Raw genomic sequence first — 24,052 nt, 5'->3', positions numbered from 1 at the left:
TAGAGAGTTGGAACTTATATTTATACTTATATTTAGGCCCAATCCCAATTCTATTTTTGTACCCTTTCCCCTTGGCCCTTAAAACAGAATGTGAAGTGAAAAGGGCTTCAAAATGTACCAGAAATGGGAAATGGGACAGTTCTACAACACGAACACACGTCATCATATTTCATCGCAATCTCTTGCTTCATATGAGATCAGACGATCGCGACTGCTGTAGTTATTCCAGTTGTGTTATTTTTTGGTATTTATCTTCAGGAAATCACAACGGTATCATGTTATCATGATGATATAATGTGGCAATGTGATCATAACTGTACTGTGCATTTACACCGTGGCCATATCCATCAATGTAAACACACAACACAGCATTAACATCATAGCAGACACTGTAAAAAGCTTATTTTCAGGCACTAGACTGTTCTGGCAGGGGATTCCAGTGTCATCGAGGGTCAGAATGTTGTTGGGCTGCTACACAAGTTACTATTATGGACTATAGATAGCAAAATTTAGCAGATTTTTTTTTTAGGTATTTTTTTAAAAAGCATGATGGTAAAACATTAATGCGGTTATCAATATATTAAAACATGTGCTTGTTTGTTGTAAAAATTTGTAATAAAGACAAAAAATACTAATTTGTGCATCTCCTTAGTTCTGGGTCCAGCTATTTTGTCGTTGTGGCTGGTGTATCCTGGGAATTTTCATACTCCTTGGTTCCGAGTGTGGTCCTAAAAAATCTCAATTTGAAAAGCTATCGAGCCCTTCCCTTTTAGCCCTAGACCTTCAAGCTAAAGAGAATTGGGACACCCCTAACCCTTCACAGCAATGTGAAAAATGAGGGGTAGGGGTAAGGGGAAGGGCTAAGGGGTAGAATTGGGAATGGGCCTTGGGGCCTAGTCACACTATTGGCTCGTTTCCACTGACTGGTACAGTACAGTACGGTTCGGGACGGTTCACCTTTATCAGGCTTGCGTTTCCACTACCAAGGGTACCCTTTTGGTGGGCGTGGTGTATGACAAAGTTTCAGTCGACGTCATTTTCGCTCAAGAAAATGTCTACAATAAAGCTGTACAGGTCGCTCACATATCATATGAGAAGCACTTCTCACAAAACAGACGCTTTACAAACATAAATAGTTCTGTATAAATGTTGATTACTAACTTTTCTATAAACATGAGTTGATTATAACTGCAGATGAATGACCTAAATAGCCTACTGTAACGTCTGTAATTATATTAAATAAACAAATGAATATATATGAACACATACAGACCCTTACATTCCCCGATATGTTACTAACTACAAAAGAACTACACACAGCAGACATTTCATCCTTAATTAGGTTCAAAACAACACAAAGTATAGCCTACAGTCAGTGAAAACCTCTCATCTGTGTCTGTAATCTTCAGCAGGACATGTAACCCCTGTTAGAGAGTCACGTCATCATTCCTAGTTCATATTAGTCCAAAAGGTGATGATAAGAATTAAAAACAAGGCAGTTTGTTCACGTTGGCTGAAGAAATAACGTGCTACTTGGCTTCCCCCTTTTTTCCGCACTCCACTCTCGCGTTTGTCCTTTTCTTTCTGAATGTGTCACTCTCGCGTTCATCAATTTCAAAAATCAATTATTATTATCTGCTCAAGAAGTTTGTTATTTCAGATAAAGACGAGCGCCGAGTGCAAGCAAGAAAGCGAAAGCGCTCGCTCTTCAGACTGGCTCGTAAAAAACTACGAGGCACAGGGTAGATTTTGCTCTACTCCATGGGTTTGTGGCTGTTCATCATGACGACGACAAGGTTTGTTTGAGCCCGGATCGACCATGACTAGTTATTATATTATATATAATTGTACTGTAATCTCTCGCTGTGCATTTCAAACATGGCGGGTCCTTTGTTCACGTTCTGGCTTGTTGCGTAAGCGAATGACGTGTCTTTGTAAACCAATAGCATTCAGCTGCGCGTGTAGCTCCGCCTCTTGGTACCCTTTCTTGTGTTTGGAACACTTTCGAAAGGGTGCCAAAAAAGCGATACGGTACAGTTTGGTTCTCTACACATTTTGACAGTGGAAACGGCCATAAAAGCGTACTAGAGGCCAACAAGAGGTCTCCATAAGTTTAGACCAGGCTGTATCCTGAGCTGATGCTGTGGCAGTCATGGAGGAGTGGAGTGCAAAAGACTGCTTTTTGAAAGACTCCAGTGACAGACACGTCTCCGCATTGATCCTGTGGGTCAGCCTGAACCCGCCGGTGACATACACCGGCAGCTTCTCCACGATGGAGGCCAGTGTTTTCCAGTCTCCAGTGCCTAAGCTACAGCTCTGTACAAGAAGTTTGGCCAGATGAGAAATTGTCATGCCCAACTGAGCCTGGTTTCTCTCAAGGTTTTTCTTCCTTCACTTTCGTGAACTGGTGAAGTGTGTTCCTTCACTGTTGCCATTGGCTTGCTTGGTTTGGACTTGTGGATCTGATCCCATCAATGGATTTTCTCTTCAGTGTTTGGACTTTCAGCAGTGAAAATGAACCCACACTGAACTCCACTAAACTGAACTTCAACTCTAAAAACTGGACTGACACAGATTCAATTTGCTAAAACTTCCATGTTAAGCTGCTTTAATACAATCTACAATGTAAAAGCACTATAGAAATGAAGATGAATTAAATTGAATATGATTTAATAATATAATATAATGTGATGAGACATGATATAATTAGATATATGATATGATATTTTTCCATTGTTAGGTTGCGGCTGGAAAGACATCCGCTGCGTTAAACATATCATGGATAAGTTGGTGGTTCATTCCGCTGTGGATTAATAAAGGGACTAAGTCTAAAAGAAAAGAATAAATGAATGATTTCTTGTCAAATTTATACTGTAATTTACGTAGTAATTACTGTCCAGTAACTTTCATTCATTCATTTTCTTGTCGGTTTAGTCCCTTTATTAATTCGGGGTCGCCACAGAGGAATGAACTGGCAACTTATCCAGCAATTTTTTCTGCAGGGGATGCCCTTCCAGCCGCAACCCATCTATGGAAAATATCCAGTAACTTTTGAGTGTCAAATAAGAACCATCTGTCACGATTACCAGCGATCGTCTTCTATAAGATCGCTGGATTTTACTAACAATAACTCATGGACTACAATTCCGCTATTTCTGGACTACATATTCATACATGCACTCCGGTCACACTCACACATGCTTCCTCCTTTAGACTGATTACTCGCACCACCTGAGGATTGTCAGAGACTGATTGCACACACTATTTAAGCCACACAATCACCCATTCAGTTTGCCGAGTCTTGTTCATTGCTTGCCTGACTAAGAATAAACCTGCATTTGGATCTTACCCCAGTTGTATTTGTCATTTCCCAGCGTAACACCATCACTGATAAACGGAATTATAAAAAAACTGATGACCAAAAAACCTAAAATGAAATAATAATAATAATGAAAACATTGTCAGTGGGGAATTTGTCTCTCATTGCTGTAATTTTTGTTCATTTAATTATTTTTTTTTAAATAAATCTAATGAAATTCTATTGTCATAATGTTCCACAAATTTGTTTATATTGCATGAAGAAATATTTGTTTTCTTCTTTAGATTTTTGGCTGGAAGGCAAGATATTAAATATTAAAAATATTCAATCAAATTGGGCTATTCAATGCCTATCTTTACTCACATAAATGTGGATGGCATATGATGGGGATGATATCAGATTGCTTAATTGTTTCATTCATACATTCATTTTCTTTTCAGCTTAGTCCCTTTATTAATCTGGGGTCGCCACAGCGGAATGAACCGCCAACTTATCCAGCATATGTTTCACGCAGTGGATGCCCTTCCAGCTGCAACCCATCTCTGGGAATCATGCATTCACACTCATACACACGGACAATTTAGCCTACCCAATTCACCTGTACCACATGTGTTTGAATTGTAGGGGAAACCGGAGCACCTGGAGCTAACCCACGCAAACACAGGGAGAGCATGCAAACTCCAAACAGAAACACCAACTGACCCAGCCAAGGTTCAAACCAGCGGCCTTCTTACTGTGAGGCGACAGCACTACCTACTGCGTCACCGCAACGTCCCTGCTTAATTGTTTGACATTTTCCATTCCATTTCTTGTTGCACAGTTTAAAGCACATTTTTCCTTCTTTTGACTTCAGGGTGAACCGCTGGTGTTTTTGTGAGATTTATTTCATAACTGTTGAGGTCAAGTGAGGCTGAGACACTGGCAGAGGTAATGCGGTGCACCATGGGGATTCACTGTGTGGTTGTAGATGCTGGAGTTCAGTGCACAGAACACACACACTCACATGAACCCAAGAGTTGGCCTTCATCCAGGAGAACGCACACACGCACACACACACACACACACACACAAACACACACAGAACACCACAGCTGATCGTTAATGCTAACACACAAACACAGAACACCAAAGCTGACCACTGACACAAACACTACAGCTGAACACTAATGCCCGATTCACGCTGGGCTTCAGCGTCAATGCCTGACAGGGGGCATGTCTGAAGTTGGAGCTGACATGATCATCATAGCAGCATCAGCCAATGAAACAAGTTTGCAATCGGCTACTGTCTGAGCTGGGGAATTTGCATAAATCCATTAAATTGGCTGACGCTTCAGTTGCCGCTTGAAAATCTTAGAAAACCCCAACTTCTGCAGTAAGCAATGCCGCTGTCACACATTCAAAGTGAATGGGAATCGCTGACCACAGAGTGAATAGGGTGTTAAGCAGATACAAGATGTGCAGCACCGGAAACTACAGATACTGGAAGCCTGTGCTGGCATTTCTCCTGCGGTGTTGCTATCAGTGTGTGAAGAGTGGGAGGAGAGGGTTGCATTGACAATCCAACACAATGGGCAGCGCATTGAGCACATTTTATTAGTGGTCAGAAACTTGTAAATAACTCATGGAAGAATAAAGTTATGTGAAAACCAAGCACACCGTTGTTTTTCTTGTGAAATTCCAAATACGATTGATGTGTCACATGACCCTCTTCCTATTGAAAAAGACAAAAGTTGTATTCAAGATGGCCGACTTCAAAATGGCCACCATGGATACCACCCATCTTGAAAATTTGCCCCCTCACATATACTAACTCACTACTCAGTACTTTTAAAATGCCAACTTTTTACTCATACATTGAGTAGTATTTACAACTGATACTTTTACTCTACTCGCACTACATTTTTGTGCAAGTAATGGTACTTTTACTTAAATATGCTTTTTCAGTACTCTTTCCACCACTGGCCGATACCCCAGGGCCATGCATGAGCCTATCAGCAGAAACCCTGTTATCAAAGTTCTGAATAGGTAAATATTTTTCAATATCCTCCAGAGACAGAGCAGCCAGGCACACGACGCGCCACTTCTCCCACTCGTCCATCATGTATCCAGCTGCAAACGTCTCCGCAGGACAAGATTATTGTTTATACTTATAGCTAAGGGTGTCACGATCCTCCAAATCCTCGATTCGATTACATTTTCGATTCTAAAGGCACGATTCGATTTTCGATTATGAATAATGAATTAATGACCAATTAATTATTTGTAGCCTACCGTTTAAACTACCTGACCTGTATGGTCTTTGTTTTACCCATAAACAAATCATACAGTAAATGAATAAAGGCAAGATACACACATAATTACCACCTGTCAATCACTTTTTCTGCGGGACTCGTGAATAGGCAGTGATCTGTGTCGTTATAATGGCGTCGGTAAAAAAGACGCACAACCAACAGGAACCAGCCAACAGTATCTGAGGTGTTCGCTAAAATGACTAAGTACAAGTGAGTGAAAGATTGAAGCAGTCCTCTGACTGCCTGGACCTGCTGTCTCGAGCGCATGGCTGTGTGTGCGTCTGTGTCTGTGTGGTCACGTGATGTGCATTTTCAGCGGTAGAGAGGAAGGAGGGCTGCTCAGAAATGCTACACGCCACTGTGGATGTCAAATCGTTGTCGTTCTAAAATGCCATTTAAAAACAAAGACAGTGTAAACAGGGCCTGAGTGTGTACTTTTCGCAAGCGGATTTCCAACGGGGGCGGGCGGAGGATCGCGATGCCGGTGTTGTCTATCGGACAAACCGCACGTAATACGTACATAGCAGAGCTTGCAAAACTGTGTTTTTTTTTCGACAACACGAACGTTGTCAACATAACTCACTGGAAATCCAAAATGCTTACACACCGGTGACTTCATTGAAAGAGGAGAGGGTTTAAGCTCTGTCGACGGGTCTCCTGCTTCTGCAGTTTAACAAGCACTTCAACAAGCATGTTTTTTTCCCGCTTGGCAAGCCAAGCTGACGTGACATGGGGGCGTGGCAGCATCGACGATTCTATTTTTTGATTCGATAATCGAAATTTAGATTAAAAATAGAAACCGTGACCCCCCTACTTATAGCATAACACATATACACATATAGCAACTGATTCACCTCGATTCCATGCCACAGTTTACTCACAGTGACGTTCGTTCCTGTTATTTAATGAAACATTTCATCAATATGTGCACAGTGAACATCTAGACAGCCTTCACACTGCTGACAGCAAAGGTTAGATTTATACACTGCAAAAAAAAAAAATGCTGGGTTTCAACACGATTCCTTTTTGTTGTCCCAAAACAAACCGATTATGTTTAAGTGGATTGATAGAGTGGTTGATAAAAGCACGTGTCTTAAACCCTACTAAACAAACAGTACACAATATAAATATAGGCCAATCTGCTGCATGGGGGAAGAGTTGTTTACATCAAGTTCTTCCACAGAACTCAACTACAGCACATCATTGTTTTGATTTTTTCCGTTCACGATGCAGCACAGAGGTTGTTGTATAAGAACTCATTGAAATAAGTCAAAGGGCGATCATAACAAAGTGTCCCTGGCAGCACTAAAACATGTCTGTTGTTCGACTGTAGCACAGAAACAGCCCCCAAGCTACAATTTCCCCATCGTCTTTTATCAAGCAGAAGAATTTGTGGTTGCACAACATGCTCGTAAATTGTGTCTTACACTCGGGGAACTCAAGGAAGTTGACGTCATTTGAGAAAACACAGCAATAGGCAAAACAACCAGCTCTAGAAAACAGGCTTGGGCAGGTCATTGAGAGCACTCGAAAACTCAATGAATGAAACAGAGATGAAATCTGGAGCGTTTCCACTGAATGCGGTCGGGTGTTTGTAACTTCACTCTCGGTCTCAAAGAACAAGCATTACAACATTTGTCCCAAGAGTCAACGTGCCAAAACCATGCAGTTTGAGGGAACGGTCAATGCTTTAAAATTTGACCATGATGAAGTGAGGCCAACAAAGCCAAACACCATGCCTATAAAGTACATCAAGCATCTGGAAGTCAGGAGAAGGACAAATTGTTATATTAGTGGCATATTGTTTTGCAATGTTCCCAAACTGCAACCAAAGAATTTAGCATTCATTATACTTTAGTAAAAGAGGAATTACTACGCTGCCAAAAAGAAAAAAAAAAAAAAAGTTTTTCTTACTTTGTTTTTTTGCTTGTCTAGGAAATGTTTCCTGATTAAGGATTTCTTATTATTTTTGGGCTAGAAACAAGACCAAAAATCAGTGTATCATTCATTTATTTTTCTTTGGGTTAGTCCCTTATTTATCTGGGGTCGCCACAGCGGAATGAACTGCTAACTATTGCAGTATATGCTGTGTGTGTGTGTGTGTGTGTGTGTGTGTGCGTGTGTGTGTGTGCGTGTGTGTGTGTGTGTGCGTGTGTGTGTGTGCGTGTGTGTGTGTGTGTGTGTGTGTGTGTGTGTGTGTGTGTGTGTGGTTGGATAAATGTAAGGATGGATGGAAAAATTGCTTGGATAGGTGGAAACATTAGATAGATGGACGGAAGGATGGATGAGTGGAAATATTGGATGGATGGATGGAAGAATGGACGAACAGACGGATGGAAATATTGGATGGATGGATGGACAGATGGAATGATGTATGGACGGGCGAATGGACGGACGGAAGAACAGAAATATTGGACATATTGGAAAGAACAGAAATATTGGACAGACGGACGAATGGATGGACGGCCGGATGAATGCATGGATGGATGGAAATATTGGATAGAATGATGGAATAATATTAGATAAATGAATGGATGGATAGAAGGACAGATGGAAGGACGGACAGAAGGGTGGAAATATTGGATGAATGGATGGATGGATGAATGAATGGATGAATGGAAATATTGGATGGATGGATGGATGGATGGATGGATGGATGGATAGATGGATGGATGGATGGATGGATGGATGGATGGATGGATGGATGGAAGATCAGATGAAGGATGGACAGGTGGAAATATTGGATGGATGGATGGACAGACGGACGGATGGAAATATTGGATGGATGGACAGACAGACGGATGGAAATATTGGATGGATGGATGGAAGGAAGGAAGGAAGGACGAACGGAAAGACATATGGATGTGTGGAAATATTTGATGGATGTATGTGTGGATGGATGGACGGATGGATAAATATTGGATGGATGGATGGATGGATGGATGGATGGAAATATTGGGTGGCTGGCTGGATGGATGGATGGATGGATGGATGGGTGGATGGATGGACTGACGGACGGATTAGTGGAAATATTGGATGAATGGATGGATGGTTGGATGGATGAAAAAGATGGATGAATGGATGGACTAATTGATGGATGGATGGATGGACTGACGGATGGATGGGTGGAAATATTGGATGGAGGAATGGATGGATGGATGGATGGATGAAAATATTGGATGGATGGGAGTTAATATTGGATGGATGGATGTCTGGATGGAAAAATTGGAAGGGTGGATGGATGAATATTAGATGGATGGATGGATGGAAATATTGTAAGGAAGGATGGATGGATGGATGAAGATATTGGATGGAAAGGAATTCTGAATGGATGGATAAGTAGATGGTAAGAAATATGTAAATAAGGATCTATATAACTGATGGATAATTTTATCCTGAACACTAGAGGCTGGACACTCTCCAAATTCCAAGAGAATGCTCATCTGGGTTGCCAGATTTACACCACCAACAAAATATACTACAGACTGGTTTGTGCACAGCATGTACTGTCATTGGCTGTATATTTAGGTAGTAAATACCTAACACAGAACATGAATTGCTGGCCAAACATCAAGAAATGCTACGCAATCAAAGTAAAAATCTATCGTAGACTGTCACTTACACAACACCATCATAACAAGCACCGATGAGCTCATAACAACACTGACTTTCACTTTTGAGTGGCATCGGAAATGGGCAGCCGGAGTTCTCCCTAAACATTTGGAAGACTTTATGGCATGGCTGTCCCAAAAGGTTAACGATCCCTGCAGGAGACATGTGGCTGTAATATATTTTCTGCATGTGTTGGTTGTTGAAAGCATTATAAATAGCACTGGGGCTCAGCGGCGGAGGTCCCAGCAATACGAGTGTCACCGCTGACGGTAAACCAGAGCCTGTTGCCAAATGATCTTTGGGGCGCCGAATGGGTCGAGTAACGCTGTCGGCACCTATCAGCTCTGATGTAGGTAAACAGTCATCGGGATTTGTATATTTATTGTTCTATTTATTCATCCAGATGGAAATAATTGAGCCAGTTTGAATACCCCAGCAACTGTTCAGAACACTTTAGCAAATGCATAGCAACTAGTGTAATTTGTGGATGGATAGATGAATGGATGGATGGAAAGCAATGTCGAATGAATAGAAAAGTAGATATTAGGAAAAAATGTAAATACTGGATGTAAATATCTATGTGTATGATGAATGATTTAACATAATCTATCTTTAATAATACAGAAAACTAGAGGTTGGACACACTCTAAATATCAAGAGAATGCTTATCTGGGTTGCCAGATTAACAACACAAACATAAACTACACTGTACCTTTAATAATACTGACAGCTAGAGGTGAACTGGATAATACAGTCCTCATTTCAAAAACATGCTCATGAGAGTTGCCAGATTGAGTCATGTAATGCTGTCAGCACTTATCACCTCAGAACACCTTAGCAACTGCATAGCAACAGGATGGATGGATGGATAAAAATTGGATGGATGGATGGATGGATGGATGGATGGATAAAAATTGGATGGATGGATGGATGGATGGATGGATGGATGGATGGATGGATGGATAAAAATTGGATGGATGGATGGATAAAAATTGGATGTATGGATGGATAAAAATTGGATGGATGGATAGATAGATAAAAATTGGATAGATGGATGGATGGATGGATGGATGGATGGATGGATGGAGGGATGGATGGATAAGAATTGAATGTATGTATGGATGGATGGAAAAAAATTGGATGGATGGATGGATGGATGGACGGATGGATGGGTGGATAGATAGATAGATAGATAGATAGATAGATAGATAGATAGATAGATAGATAGATAGATAGATAGATAGATAGATAGATAGATAGATAGATAGATAGATAGATAGATAGATAGATAGAAATAAAATATTGTAAGGATGGATGGATGGATGGATAAATATTGGATGGATAGATGGATGGATGGATGGATGGATGGATGGATGGATGGATGCATGGATGGATGCATGGATGGATGGATGCATGGATGGATGCATGGATGGATGGATGGATGGATGGATGGATGGATGGATGGATGGATAAGAATTGAATGTATGTATGATTGATGGAAAAAAATTGGATGGATGGATGGATGGATGGATGGATGGATGGATGGATGGATGGACGGATGGATGGGTGGATAAATGATAGATAGATAGATAGATAGATAGATAGATAGATAGATAGATAGATAGATAGATAGATAGATAGATAGATAGATAGATAGATAGATAGATAGATAGATAGAAATAAAATATTGTAAGGATGGATGGATGGATAAATATTGGATGGATGGATGGATGGATGGATGGATGGATGGATGGATGGATGGATGGATGGATGGATGGATAAAAATTGGATGGATGGAAACATTGGATGGACAGGTGGATGGAATAGACAGACAGACAGACAGACAGACAGACAGACAGACAGACAGACAGACAGACAGACAGACAGACAGACAGACAGACAGACAGACAGACAGACAGGTAGATAGATAGATAGATAGATAGATAGATAGATAGATAGATAGATAGATAGATAGATAGATAGATAGATAGATAGATAGATAGATAGATAGATAGATAGATAGATAGATAGATAGATAGATGAAAATATTGGATGGACATATAGATAAATGTTAGATGGATGGATGGTAAAAAATATGTAAATATACTGGATGTTAATGTTTGAAGGATCTATATGAATGATGGATAATTTGATACTGAACAATGCTGGACACTCTCCAAATTCCAAGAGAACGCTCATCTGGGTTTAGTATTGTGGGTTGCCAGATTGACAAAATCAACAATTTACAGCACTTCACCTTCAAATATACTAACAGCCAAAAGTGAATTGGATTCTACAGTCAAAATTTTGAAAACATGTTCATGAGAGTTGCCAGATTGGCGAGAAAAACATCATATAATATACTGCACCTTTAATAATACTGACAGTTACCAGTGAACTGAACATTACAGTACAAATTGCAAAAAAAAAAAAAAAAAAACCTTACTGTCGGTTGCCGACAATGGGATTCTACAGTCCAAATTTAAAAACATGCTCATGACAGTTGGCAGATTGACAACAAAAACACAATATACTGCACTTTTAATAATACTGACAGTTAGCAGTGAACTGGAAACTACAGTGCAAATTTGTCATGTCATGACAGTCCAAATTTAAAAACATGCTCATGAGAGTTGCCAGACAGACAACAAAAACACAATATATTTTACTATACTTTTAATAATACTGACAGTTACAGTAAACTGAATACTACAGTCCAAATTTCAAAAGCATATTCGTGGGTTGCCAGATTAATTGGTTGGCAGATTGACAACAAAAACACAATATACTGCACTTTTAATAATACTGACAGTTAGCAGTGAACTGGAAACTACAGTGCAAATTTCAAAAACATTGTCATGGGTTGCCAGATTAAGAATATAAATGCAATTTAACATATTGTACATTCACAAATTACTGACAGTTAGCTGTGAACTGGACACCACAGTCAAAAAAAAAAAAAAAAAAAACTGCTAATGTGGGTTGCCAGATTGACAAATTCAACATAATATAGAGCACTTCACCTTTATTTATACTGACAATTAGCAGTGAACTGGTGTCTACAGTTAAAATTGAAAAAAAAAAAAAAACATGTTCATGAGAGTTGCCATATTGACAACAAAAACATAATATAATATACTGCACCTTTAATAACTAGATAGTGGACTAGATACTACAGTGCACATTCTAAAAACAGTCATGGTTTGCCAGATTAAGAAAATAAAAGCAAATATAACATATTGCACATTCGTAATTACTGTAAGTTAGCAGTGAACTGGATACTACTGTTCACATTTTAACAAAGCTGCTAATGTGGGTTGCCAGATTGCCAATTCCAACAAAATATACTGCACTTCACCATTAATTATACTGACAGCTAGTGATGAACTGGTTTCAGTCAAAATTTTAAATACATGTTCATGAAAGTTGCCAGATTGACAACAAAAACATAATATAATATACTGCACCTTTAATAACTAGACAGTGGACTAGATACTACAGTGCACATTCTAAAAACAGTCGTGGGTTGCCAGATTAAGTAAATAAAAGCAAATATATTGCACATTCATAATTACTGTAAGTTAGCAGTGAACTGGATACTACTGTCCACATTTTAACAAAGCTGCTAATGTGGGTTGCCAGATTGGCAAATGCAACAAAATATACTGCACTTCACCTTTAATTATACTGACAGCTAGTGGTGAACTGGATACTACAGTGAAATTCCAAAAACAAACGCATGTGGGTTGCCAGATTGGGAAAATAAACGCAATACAATATACTGCAGGTTAATAATACTGACGGTTAGCAGTGCACTGGATACTACAGTCCACATTTCAAAAGCATATACTCTTGTGGGTTGCCAGATAGGGAAAACAAATGCAATACAGTATACTGCACCTTTAATAATACTGACAGTTACAGTGAACTGGATACTACAGTCCAAATTTCAAAAGCATTCTCATGTGGGTTGCCAGAATGAGAAAACAAATGCAATACAAAATACTGCACCTTTAATAATACTAACAGTTACCAGTGGACTGGATACTACAGTCCAATATATTTAAAAGCATACTCATGCGAGTTGCCAGATTGGGAAAATAAATGCAATACAATATACTGCACCTTTAATAATATTGACAATTACAGTAAACTGGATTCTACAGTCCAAATTTCAAACCCATACTCATGTGAGTTGCCAGATTTAGAAAATAAACGCAAAATAACATAATTGCACATTAACAAAAAATACTGACAGTTAGCAGTGAACTGGACACCACAGTCCAATTTTTTTTTTTTTTTTTTAAGCTGCTAATGTGGGTTGCCAGATTGACAACCAAAATAGAAATAGCCAAAAAAACAAAAACAAAAGAACACTTGCAAATTGCAGTAACAAGTATGAAAACCTAGCATGTTTCCTAAATATTTGCAAACATATTATGCTATTTTTATAATTTAATAGAGCATAAAATATAAACATACTATATAAATAACCTTTAAATTGGAAGCATTCATCCACATAAATAAATAAATAAATAAATAAATAAATAAATAAATAAATAAATACACATTATTCTGTAAATTAGTGTATATTTTAAGAGTGTGTATAGAGTATTTTAAAGTGTGATTTACTTTACAATGATATTAAAACATTAGGACAATTGAGTAAACATCCAGGACTTCAGAAAACTGAAGCCACACAGCTCTCATTTTGATTTAAACGGGAATGAATCATGTTAAAACGGATGGTCTAGTCATCATGGCAGCCGTAATTGCAGCCAGATTTATGGGAATGTTTTTAACCTTGCGTAAAACAACCTCAAGATTCCAGTCTGAACATTTTACCGCTTGTCGTCTGGACGTATTTGCTCCATTCATTCAAACTGCTACCAGTAATAGTACAACAGATCCTCCTAACTCCTTCAGTGAATCAAGTGTATAAACAACCGTGCGTGCAAATGAATTAATTAATGATAGAAATCACAAACCAATGAAGAAAAATACATAATTAAATGAAATAATTTCATTTCTAGCTGATGGATTGTTGAGTGCATGAGCTTTCAGGTGATTTGAAGATTGATGTGTGTAGGTTAATGTGCAGGCTGACATTTTCTGAGCTCCTGTTTGCTTACTCATTACACGATAAGATAAGGCCAGCGGGTTTTCTGCTTGTTTCCGAAAGCGCTGCACCCTAGATAGGGTTTATGCGCCCTGCGGGACTCAGTATCTAAGGTCAAGAGCTTCAGCAAATTTACCTGAGGCTTTAAGTAGCTTGGTCAGGGTCACTGAGGACGAGAGGTTTCATCACCTGTGAGTCAGGCTCTTTACGGGATCTGTGCATCCGCTAGCGCTGTGAGCATTGACTATATAGGATTTGTTCAGACATGCATCAAACCGCTGCCGTAAATGCTTGAGTTTGAAGACTAAAAAAACATGAAAGTAGATTTTGGGAAAGGTTCTAAATTCCACATTTGAAAGTCCTTCAAGCTTTTTTGCTTCTGCATGTATATGATCTATAAAATGAATTAAAATAAATGTTTTATAACCACCACATGGTGAAAGATGTAGATCCATTAGACATACATACCACCCCATTTTGCCTTCAGAACTGCTTTAATCCTTCGTGGCATTGATTCAACAAGCTACTGGAAATATTCCTCAGAGATTTTGCTCTAAATTGACATGATAGCATCACGCAGTTGCTGCAGATTTGCCGACTGCACATCCATGATGTGAATCTCCCGTTCCATCACATCCCAAAGGTGCTCTATTGGATTGAGTTTTGGCGACTGTGGAGGTCATTTGAGTTCAGTGAACTCATTGTCATGTTCAAGAAACCAGTCAGAGATGATTCACGATTTATGCCACGTTATCCTGCTGGAAGTAGCCATCAGAAGATGAGTACACTGTGGTCATAAAGGGATGGACATGCAGCAACAATACTCAGGTAGGCTGTGGCGTTGACACCATACTAAATTGGTACTAATGGACCCAAAGTGTGCCAAGAAAATATCCCCCACACCATTAAACCACCAACACCAGCCTGAACCGCTGATTTAAGGCAGGATGGATCCATACTTTCATGTTGTTGATGTCAAATCCTGACCCTACCATTTCTGGTAAAAAAAAAAATTGCGCTGGTTAAATAAAAGTAACTAAGTCAGAATAATTTCAGACTTGACTGTAGACAAGCCAAAAAAAAAAAATATTTGCACTAAATTGACCATCAATTTCACAACACACACGCCTGCAAATTCTCACGACACATGTTCATACAGAAACGCACTGCAAATAGCTCAGACCACAACAGAAACGTGACAGAAGTGTTGTCTATATAACATGGCATTCAAATATAATTTGATTTCCTTTAATGTTTTTTTTTTTTGTCTAATTCCTTAGATTATTATAGTACTAAAATAAACAAACAAAAGAATCATATGACAAGTAGGCTATGTTAAAATAAAATAAAAAAAAAAATTCACCTCTCAGAATTCCAACAACACCGCTGTCGAACTGAGTTTGTCACTGTTGGGGAACCCTTGACACATTTCAAAATTTGCAGCACATTTCTGTATTTGCATGTGTTGTGAATATATATATAAATAAATATATATATATATATATATATATATATATATATATATATATATATATATATATATAAATATATATATATATATATATATATATATATATATATATATATATATATATATATATATGTGTGTGTGTGTGTGTGTGTGTGTGTGTCTGTGTGTGTGTGTGTGTGTGTGTGTGTGTGTGTGTGTGTGTGTGTGTGTGTGTGTGTGTGTGTGTGTGTGTGTGTGTGTGTGTGTGTGTGTGTGTGTGTGTCTGTGTGTGTGTGTGTGTGTGTGTGTGTGTGTGTGTGTGTGTGTGTGTGTGTGTGTGTGTGTGTGTGTGTGTGTGTGTGTGTGCAGCAAAAACCGTCTGAAATTTTCACTAAAAATTAGTTGTTGTTTTTTTCAGCCTCCCATGTTTATGTTCAGTTATTTTACTTTAAAGGGCAATGAAAAGATCTTATTCATTACTATGAAAGTAAAATTATTAGGTCTACACACAGGGGTCTAAGACAAATGCTAATTTTAGAAGAAAATCTCAAATGGCATTTAGAGGTTTTTCATTCATATATATATATATACATACACACACACACACACACACACACACACACACACACACACACACACACACACACACACACACACACACACACACACACACACACACACACACACACACACACACACACACACACACACACTGTGTGTCTTGTCATCTATCCCAGTTGTAAGAGCATCGAATAATAACTTGATTTCTAGTTGATCATTTGGAAAAGTGGCAGGTGGATTTTTCTGATGAATGATCTGTTGATCTGCATCCCACTCATCACAAATAGTGCAGAAAACCAACTAGAAGCCACATGAACCCAAGATTCTGACAGAAATCAGTCAAGTTTGCTAAAGGAAAAATCATGGTTTGGGGTTGCAGAGTGGACGGCAACATCAACAGCCTGAGATATCAAGACATTTGTGCTGCCCATTACATTACAAACAACAGGAGAGGGCAAATTCTTCAGCAGGATAGCGCTTCTTCTCGTACTTCAGCCTCCACATCAAAGCTCCTGAAAGCAAAGAAGGTCAAGGTGCTCCAGGATTGGCCAGCCCAGTCACCAGAAATAAACGCTGGATAGCCTGGTGATGCGATGTTATTTGTTTTATACTGAAACTTTCTTGCTAAAAGTGCTTCACTGGTCTTATTCATATTTCTTTGCACGTTGAAAACACTTAAGCCACAACAGGAAAAAAAACACTGCAACTGCGTTCATTTCAAATTGATCGCATGCGTTAACTTGTTAATTTCAACAGCACTACAAATATTATCAAAGCATTATCAAATAATATCAAATATTTCCTAAATGGTGTTTAACAGAGCAAGGAATTTTTCACAGCATTTCCTATAATATTTTTTCTTCTGCAGAAATTCTTATTCATTTTATTCCAGCTAGAATTGTTTTTTTTTTTTACATTGTAAGGTCAATATTATTAGCCCCTTAAGCAATATTGTTTTGATTGTCTACAGAACAAACTGCTGTTACACAATGACTTGCCTAGTTACTCTAACTTTACCCTAATTAACCTAGTTGTCACTTTAAGCGGAATACTAATTTCCTAAAAAACATCTCAAATATTATTTACTGTCATCATGGCAAAGATAAAAGAAATCAGTTATTAGAAATGAGTTATTAAAACTATTATGTTCATAAATGTGTTGACAAATATCTGCTAAACAGAAAAATATACCGGAGGGCTAATATTTCTGCCTTCAACTGTATAATAAGAAGTTGTTCCTCTAGGATGTGCTGCTCTTATTCCCGCTGTCATCCCTCCGCTCATCCATCTGAAAGCTGAAACATTCCGGCTCAAGTATGCTTTGTACATGCGGCCACAGGATGAGCGCAAAAATGTTAATAATCTCTCGCTGCTGGCTAGTGGAGACACACGTTCACTCTGACATATACATGTAAATAACAGGAGCTGATTTGGGGAAACTGATATTGATTGCACCCGTTGATCTATCGGCTCGTTTTTAACTCTTTCATCTCCGGCTCGTGCAAAAGTAGAGCAACCAGTGTGTGTTGCAGAGGGCTGGATGTGATGGAAGGGAGCTTTTGGTGTGGACTTTGTGGCAATGAGGTCAACGGGGATCATATTACGACAAAAAAACACCATAGGTGAACGGGGACAAATATTTTAGCTATAAGAGATATCGGCATGCTATTCACATTTGACTATTATAGTATACAAGTTTTCTGAAATATTCTTTAAATATGCAAATGACTCTTCATCTTGAGGAATATGCCCTCATTTAAATAAATCTGAAATAGGATAAAACCAGGCTGACAATATATATTTTATTTTTGTTGAAAACTTAGAGATGAATGATTTTTCAGAAGATATCTTTATTTATTACTCCATAAATTATTATTATTTTATTTTATTTTATTTTATTTTATAATTATTAGTAGTATTTTGCATGCTCTTAGGAATAATTTGTATTAATAATTTTTATAATTAATAAAAAGTTAACTATATTTGAACAGACCTTTTGGCTAAAATATTGATTAATCAACCCAGTCTCTTTGCAGATATGTTTTTACACTTTTTGATGATCTCAAATTTTTCTCGCACTTTAAAAGGTGCAATATACACATCAGTCGACAAGGCCAGCTTGCTGTAGACCACAGGTGTCAAACTCAGTTCCAAAAGGGCCGCAGCTCTGCACAGTTTAGTTCCAACCCTAATTAAACACACCTGATCAAACTAATTGAGTCCTTCAGGCTTGTTTGAAACCTACAGGAAAGTGTCTTGGTGCAGGGTTGAAACTAAACTGTGCAGGGCTTCGGCCCTCCAGGAATTGAGTTTGGCACCCCTGCTGTAGACCAACCGATTCAACTCTCTTTTCTTATCCCAACCAATAATGTTTTCAAAGAAAAGCCATCACGGCCATATGATTTCATCACATAATTTTCAGCCTGTTCTTTATTAATTTCATTTTTTTTGCTTGTGTTTTATCTGGTTTCTGAAACCATTCTTCGCCAGACTCGAACTCTGTCTTTGCGGTTAACTCCGCTCCATGTCCCAAGTTTGCCGACTTGCAGGGTGAGATACTGGGCAAACTGCTAACACCGGAAAAGCATCCGTACCTGGTCTATTGGTGGAGCAAAAGCAACAAGCCATCGACTGCATCATACCACCCCATAGTGTTCGTTTTAAAGATGAAATGCAGCCAGACGTACCTCTGGCTACAAAATTCGCGCTCTCCAGAAATGTACACAGGGGTACATGCAGTTGAAATCAGAATTATTAAACGCCCTTTGAATATTTATTCTTTTTTAAATATTTTCCAAATTATGTTTAACAGATTCAGGAAATTTTCACAGTATGTCTGATAATATTTATTCTTTTGGAGAAAGTCCTGTTTGTTTTATTTCGGCTACAATAAAAGCAGTTATATTATTTTTTAAAAAACCATTTTAAGGTTAATATTATTAGCCCCTTTAAGGTAGATTTTTTTTCAATAGTCAACAGAACAATCCATCGTTATACAATAACTTGCCTAATTACCCTAACCTGCCTAGTTAACCTGATTAGCCTAGTTAATCTGTATAGAAGTGGCTGAGTGGTATTTTTTACTGTCATCATGGCAAAGATAAAATAAATCAGTTATTAGAAATGAGTTATTAAAACTGATATGTTTAGAAATGTGTTAAAAAAAAAATATGCTCTCCGATAAACAGAAATAAGGAGAAAAAATAAACAGGGGGCTAATAATTTTGAATTCAACGGTATCAACAATAAGTGTTGCAATTAATTCAACTTAATTGTTTTTACTAATTTGAGTGGATTGAACATAAAACAACTTAAGAATTGTAATGATTCAACTTTAGAAGTAGTTTGAATGAGCAGCAGCAATATTTTTTAAGCGCTAAAATTAATTTGCACTCATTTGAATGAATCTGTATACAAGATGAAACCGGACTCAAAATATGCATATATATTATTTGATATATACTATCACTCCATTTATGTAAAAAAAAATGCTGTCAGCAGAAGGATTTCTTTTATTTATTTATTATTATTATTGTTGTTGTTGTTATTATTATTATTTATTTATTTTTGCATGATTTTAGAAATAAAATGTTAATTATATAACAAGTGAACTATATCTGAACAAACCTTTCAGTACAAACCTTCATAATATGGATTGGATTTTAGCTGCTAAGTTGGTTTTTTTTTTTTTTTATATAATACAGTTTTTTTTTTTTATATGTTTTGTAATTGTATGTAAAATTTGTTGTAAAAAATGTAGGATACAAACTGAAATACACAGTTAAATATGTAATAATATTTTCTCCACAATATTCTGAAATATATTAAATATATAGTGTATATATAGTTCTATATATATAGAATAATATATGAAATAATCAGTGCACAGATCAATGAAACGTCAAATTATCAAATTTACTTATACAGTTTTTTTTTCTTTTAAGTTATATTTAACAGAGCAATGAAATTTCACAGTAATTCCTATAATATTTTTTTCTTTCTTATTTGCTTTATTTAAGCTAGAATAAAAGCAATTTTAATTTTTTCAAAAACCATTTTAAGGTCAAAATTATTAGCCCTCTTAAGCAATTGTCCTTTTTTAAATGCCTGCAGAAAAGTTCAACGACTTGCCCAAAATTAATTAACCTAGTTAAAATAAGATAAAATATTATTTTTAAAGATAAAGATAAAATATATCAGTTATAAGAAATAAGTTATTAAAACTATTATGTTAAGAAACGTGTTGAAAACAAAATATTTCTGTTAAGCAAAAATTATGAAGGAATTAAAAATTTACCAGGAGGGCTAATAATTCTGACTTCACCTGTATGTCTCGTGAATGTGGTTTCCCATTTAGAAAAAGCCAGTAATTCCCAGTTTGACTGAGCGGCCCCTGACATCAACAACAAAAGCTATTGAATGTCTTTATCTTATCTACATTGAGTTGCACTTTATTATTTACTATTGCATTGTTTTTCCACTCTGCTGTCTCTAAGAGTAAATCTTGGCTTCCAATTGCTCCACTAACACCCCAATTCATTGCATTTAAACATAATTGCAATTGTAGTGGCCCTAAATCACATACTCTTGGGCCTTGAGTGTGTAAAGTAGAGGAAAGGTGGCTGCCGAATGTATAGGGAAACCCTTAACCCTTTTCCAGCCCTCCGAGTTGTTTATGCAAGAAAAAGGGTCAGTGGGTTCGCAAAGGTATCCGGGGCTGTGCCGTTCTCAAATGTCATCTATAAATCACTGTCAAAGCGGTGTAAATGCACTGTAAATTGACAGCCAAATGATACTACTGGAGCAGATTAGTTACTCAGGCTTGTGCTGATGTGATAACAGGTATGAATGACGCAAACAAGGGCATTTTTCACACGCACGGCTCTTTCAACACCTTGATGCCGCGTGGAATGCGCGACCTAATTTTGTTGGCATGAGAAACAGATGTGGCTCAAAATATTCACAAATATTTCAGGGGCCTCATGTACGAAGACTTGCGTGGAAATCTTACTAAAACATTGCGTACGCACAAAGCTGTAAATGTGCGTACGAGGAAAAAAATTCTGATGTATGAAACACTGCGTACGCCGAATCCCACGCATATTCTTTTGTACATCTGAATGAACGTGAAACTGAGCGCAACATGCACGAGCACAAAACCCCTCCCTGCCTCCTCCCCCGTATGAATATGCTAATGACTATGCTAATGGCAAAACCCAACGAAAAAGCAAAGGCAAAAGCAAGCAAAAAGAGAAACTTTGAACAGAATGTGATTTGGAGGTGCTGCTTTCGGAGGTAGACCAGAGAAAAGCGGTGTTATTTGCAAGTTTGTTCTCCGGAATTAACAACAAAAGAAAAAAATAGAGTGGGAGAGTTTAGCTGATCCGGTTAACACAGTTGGGTCTGAACATATCGCAGTGAGTGCATTAAAAAAAAGAAATAGTGTGGTTTATATCTGTAAAATGTTGCAGAATGTTCAACAGTCTCAGTGGTGCGCTCGTAAGACGCATGTGATCATGAATTGATACATTCAAGCATGAACTCGGCTCGATTCCAGCGTCTGATGAACTCTTTCTTGTTTTTTCCCCGGCTACATATCAGATTTTGCCAACTATTTATCACGAGAAAGACAAGTAGGAATCATCAATAAGTTCATATCAATAAGCATCATATTTTATTTGCACATTTATTGAATGGAAATGTTTCTGGTTCACGCATGCAAATTCATCTTCAGATAGTGTCTTTATAGCAATGTGCGTGCAGTAGATCGCTCAGATTACATTGGGAAAACAGGCAACTGCTGCAAATTGTGCTTTAATTTTTATCTGGTCAAATGTATGGTATGGAAACCTTATATACCTGCTGAACCCGTCTCATACAGCTGCCATTGCAAGGCTCAGACACTTGGTGGAGAGGAATTTAACACAACTGCCTCTAGGAGTCGCCAATGGAAATAAAACAGACACGCACAAAAAATGTGCGTACGCCAGCCATAAAGCTGCCGTGAAGCTGCGCACATTCCCACGTTCAGTTCATTGTAAGTAAATCCAAACGTGAGCGATTCTGAGCGTGAAACCTGGCGTACGCAAAGTTTTTGTGCGTACGCAGCGTTGATACATGAGGCCCCAGGAGAATTGTCAAATGACAAGGCGGTTCATTCCAATGTGGGGACCCCTGATATACAAGGGACTAAGCCGAAGGAAAATGAACACCGTAAAACCCAAAAAAGTTAAGCCAACTCAGACCATTTGAGGAAACCGATTGGAACAAACCATTTCAGTTCAAAAACGAATGCTAATGAGTACTGTGAACTTAATCCATTTGAGGAAACGAAGCAATTTGAGCACAGTAAACATAACCGAAGAGAACTTAAACCAACTGAGATACTGTAAAGCCAATAAGTTAAGGCAACTCAAACCATTTGAGGAAACCGATTGATACAAACCATTTGAGTTAAACTAATCTATACGAGTACTCTGAACTTACTCCGATTAAGTTGAAGTAGTGAGGTATTTAACCTTCCCATTGAGGTATTTTACCTTCAACGAGTCAAAACTAGGCCCACACGGAATCTGCGTGCGCAGAATTCCGCAGATTTTCCACAGAATTCCGCAGATTTCTGGAGATTTTTAACGCATTATTATTTCTATTTATTTACTTGAGTCAGTGTGTAAATATGAATTTTTTCCGTTTTTATTCAGTAATTTATTACTTTTTATTTAATATATTAAGGTTTTAGTTATGATACTACGCTGGATACTCCCAAAATAATTCTGCATGCAGAAATCCGCAGATTTTTACCAAAATTCTCAGCAGAAATAGCAAAAAACGTTCACAGATTCCGTCTGGCCCTGGTCAAAACTCTTTTCAAATGAGTAGAATTAACTTACAGTCAATTTTGAGTTAACTCCACTCATTTCAGTTGATAAAGTTGACTGTTTGGTTTTACAGTGAATGAATGAATGTCGAACAACAGAGAATGTAGAATTTCAAAGGAGAAAAATTGGAATAGTGCAGTGCTGGGTTATTTCAAACTATATAGGGACAAACCCAACTGCTGGGTAATTTTTTTTAATTAAATGAAAAGGACCAAATTTAACCCAATGTTTTGCGTTAGTCCATATTTTACCCAATTTGGGTTTAAGTAACCAAGCATAGAGTGTGTTTTCTTGTATTACTTCACTAACTCATTCATTTTCCTTTGGCTTAGTCACTTATTTATCAGAGGTCGCCACAGCGGAATGAACCGCCAACTTATACATTCATTAATTAGTTTTCTTTTCAGCTTAGTCCCTTTATTAATCAGGGGTTGCCACAGCGGAATGAACCACCAACTCATTCATTCATTTATTTTCTTTTCGGCTTAGTCTCATTATTAATCGTGCACAATACATAGTATATGTGTGTGAATGAGTGTGTATGGTTGTTTCCCAGTGATGGGTTGCAGCTGAAAAGGCATCCGCTGCGTAAAACATGTGCTAGATAAATTGGCGGTTCATTCTGTTGTGGCGACTCCTGATTAAAAAAGGGACAAAGCCGAAGAGAAAATAAATGAATGAATGAAAAACCTCAGAAAGTCCTTTTACATAATATAAATCAACGTTGTGCAACATGATTGCGTGGTACATTCACAGGTGAACATTGTTTTTCCTTATTGAGTCCTTGTAAGTTGGAATTTAAGTCTCCGGTGCATATGTAGA

The sequence above is a fragment of the Danio rerio genome, chromosome 6 (genome assembly GCF_049306965.1).
Source record: "Danio rerio strain Tuebingen ecotype United States chromosome 6, GRCz12tu, whole genome shotgun sequence".
NCBI classification, from domain to species: Eukaryota; Metazoa; Chordata; class Actinopteri; order Cypriniformes; family Danionidae; genus Danio; species Danio rerio.
The sequence above is the reverse complement of the archived record's forward strand: the minus strand, read 5'-3'. Positions refer to the sequence as shown.